This window comes from Aedes albopictus, chromosome 2 (genome assembly GCF_035046485.1).
Source record: "Aedes albopictus strain Foshan chromosome 2, AalbF5, whole genome shotgun sequence".
NCBI classification, from domain to species: Eukaryota; Metazoa; Arthropoda; class Insecta; order Diptera; family Culicidae; genus Aedes; species Aedes albopictus.
The window spans coordinates 434,187,974-434,191,486 of NC_085137.1; the positions used below are offsets into that span (position 1 = coordinate 434,187,974).

The following is a 3,513-nucleotide window of genomic DNA, read 5'->3' on the forward strand; positions in this document are numbered from 1 at the left end:
AATCATCAACCTTGTTTGAAAAGTCGAAAAAATTTCCGCTCTACTGTAATTTTTTTCCTTCGCGTTTTCAATCTCAGGGCATGATTCTACACCAAAAATGATCATCAGCTTACCGAGTTCAAAAATGCTGTAAACTAGTGTAATTTCTGATACAGTCTATATATTGCATTAATATATTTTACATATAAAAAGATGCTTTTTTTTGTTTGTATTAATGTGTATTTTAACTTAGGAGCTAATTCTACACTAAAAAAAATGCTGAATAAAGAAAAGATAAGTAAACAAATTGACACTGATTCTTCATTAGGGCCTAACTAACATTTTTAATTTCTCTTCATCGATCCTCTCTTTGTGTTATTACAGAATGTGTATTGAGTTTTCCCAATTTTTTTATTGAAATGCGAAGCAGATGGCTACTACTTGCTATAGAAACAAAAAGAAAAATGATTTTGTTGGTTTTGATCAAGTTATTAGCGAAAGAGAGAGTCGACGAAGAGAAATCGATCAAGTCAGTTAGGCCCTTATGAAAAATCACAGTCGAAATTAGGATAGCAAGAACCCATAGAAACAAGAATGCAGGACCTTTTATAAAAAAACACACCCACACACAACAAAAACATAAAAGTGATTTTATTGTTTTCATTCAAGTAAACAGCATATGAATTCGTTTCATAATCCCCATTCGTTTCTGCACATATTCCTGTATCTTTCGATAGGTTAATATCTTAAAATTATCCTAACATCCTTGAATTTAACTTTGATTCTGCATTTGCTTTTGTAACAAAGCATTCCAAACTGAACACAATTTATTCACGTGGTAACACGGACATCGATGTCATGCTCATAAATGGTGCTTTCTGTCGCGAAAAAATCATCTGCGTCCCAAATGGTTTGATCGTCCGTTACAGGAACAGGGATGATGCGATGCGTAGTAGGTAGTACAAATGACGACTCAGGTGTTGTGTATGGAGTTATGGTGACTACTGTCGGCTGAATAGTTGGAGGCCGTGATACAGGATTCAGATAGCTTTCGCTTGGACAGCTGCTGACACAAGTTGAATCTTTTTGACTCCAATACGTATAAGGCGAGCATTGCATTACTATTGGTTTTTTCCAGTTGCAAACATAGTATTTACTACAATCACTCTCGTGAGGTAGGAAATGAGTTTTCTTCGTGATGCGCTGATCGGGACAGTCCGAATCCCTTGCTGGCGCACTGTGTACAACTTCAAGCAGCAACGTAAACAAACAAATCTTGACTGTCAAAAAATTAAAATGGGTTAAAACGTTAAACCTATTAGACAATTTAATATCTACCAAACATCGAGAAATCCATGATCGTTTCAGCTATTCTACAGCACCAGTACAGAACTAAACTTGAAATACCGCTCCGTAGTCGGTTCCCTGATAAGAGCATATGATGCGCACAGCGTGTTGATAATTTTTCTTCAGAGGTATTCCCAACGGTGCCTAATCAGAGAAGTTTTAAGACAGAGTTTAGCTACTTTTGTGACTGATTAACATATATAGATGGAAAGGCGTAGCTGGAATTTGTTGCTACTGGCGTGCTAAGAAGAAGCAAACATTTAAATTTAAACTAGGCTATCCCCAGGTGAAAAAAAGCTCAATAATAGCATGTTTTGATACGGAGGAAGATCAAATAGTGACATTGGTTTGTTTAAGATAAAAGGTGAAAGTACTGAAAACAAGGTCTCAAATTTACTCCTGGAACATCCTCATCATAGCACATTTAGCTCTTGGTAAGATCTAACCAATAGCAGTGAGCTATTTGATTGATCTTCAAATGTCAGATTTTGCTGTTGGTCAGATGGATCAAGAATAAACTTTTGATATAATTTTCAGCACTTTTATCTCTTATCTCATTCAGAGCAATATCACGTTTTGATCGTCAGTACTTGTCTTCTACCCGGGAAGGCTCAATTGGGTTTTTAAGTTTTAAAAAATGTATTGATTTTTTGATTTCATACGAAAGAGCACCTTTTTCTGAGCCCCTATAATTTTTTTCAGATATTTAGAACTTTATTTTAGTATCTAAAAACAATTACAAACAATTTTTGACAGCTGGGCAACTGTTTGACAGCTCCGCCTAGTACAAACTGCGACGAGGGGTGATTCGACAAATCGCTCCCATACAAACTTCAAATTGATTTTTAAATAGGTTCCCCGGCACCAAAATTCATGAAAATTTGGATTTCGGCTCAGTTTGACATGCAGATTCAGAATATTTAATAATCTCAACACCGTTAAAGAAGCCAATTGAATTACCTCATATTGAAATTCACCTTGGGTGTCGACACGTTCACGAAAATATGCGATATAATTTAAACCTGAAAATTTCGTCATTGTTAGGTCGTCATCATTGAAGTAGCGGAAGCAGTTTGCATGAATCGTATCAATTATCAAAGTGAGTCCTGGTAACGAAATATCTGCCCCTTTTCCACTAACAAAAACTGCATCCCGTGACAGACGTGGTGACGCAAAGCCGATCCCGGTCTTTAGTAGCAACGCCCGTCACCCTAACGTTCCTTCCTTTCTTCGATGACCTGGAGGACGTGGCCGGCGCCTTTGTTAACTTGATAAAGCTTGGAATGCTTGAGGATGCACATTGAGGTCGGTAAAATACACACTGGTTCCTTTTTTTTTTTTCCTTCTAAACCATAGGGAGATAATCTGCTCAACAGACACCCTAACAGAAGGTTAGGGTAGTGTAGGTCTGACAGGCCGTCTTCTACAACAAAAGTAGAATCCAGGACTACTCTCTCCTCGTACCCACTAAACCATTCCTATGGTCGCCAAACCCTACGTCTCTCCGGAACCACCAAGAAGGTATTGCTTCAGAGAGGGGCTAGTGCACATCGCACCCACAAGGTTAGCTGCGTAGCCTGCAGCAACGAACATCGATGACTCGCTTTGGAGAGTCCATCACGGTAGCATGCTGGCGCTTAGCCAGTTTCCCGAGTGGTCCTCGCCACTCCCTTTGTCCTCGGAAGGCGGGCAGGGTCAACCCCGCCCGCGCCCTACTGCTGAGCGGACATCAAGAACTGATGCCCACGTGCAACCCGATCTGATCTGCCCGTAAGGAAGGGTATCACTACCCTTCAGGCCCTATCAGATGCACCCGTAGGTTGCAGACAGCAGGATCTCACCTACCCCGACCCTTGCCGGGGACCCCTTTCCAACCGCGGGCTCAGATCCAACCCAGTAGACTGACGCCACGACAGCACCGCTACCGGGACTTCCTCTCCGCGGCCACTTAATCGCTGTAAGGGTCGATCTCGACCGCAGGGCACCGGTATGACCTACGAAGCCGACTTCGAACCCCTGGACCACCTCTTGTACTGCATCTGGACTAGCCATTCTCCGAGTCCACGCGCCACCTCCTCTGTAGCTCCCAGACGATGTGGGTAATAGCCGTTGAAACGGCGTTCCAGCCAAACTCATCCCTACACATCCTCTGGACCAAGTTGTCCGGAGTTGTGTCCTCCCCGCATG

General features: G+C 41.6%; 1 long non-coding RNA gene across 1 annotated transcript; it reads right to left on the reverse strand.

Annotated features, from left to right (window-relative positions):
- Positions 1-606: 606 nt before the first annotated feature.
- On the reverse strand, positions 607-1,646 carry LOC109415753 (uncharacterized). The gene is made up of 2 exons (XR_009997256.1): positions 1,318-1,646; positions 607-1,259 (listed from the first exon to the last, which is right to left on the reverse strand). It is a non-coding gene; the product is annotated as an uncharacterized LOC109415753 (long non-coding RNA).
- Between the last annotated feature and the right edge of the window lie 1,867 nt (positions 1,647-3,513).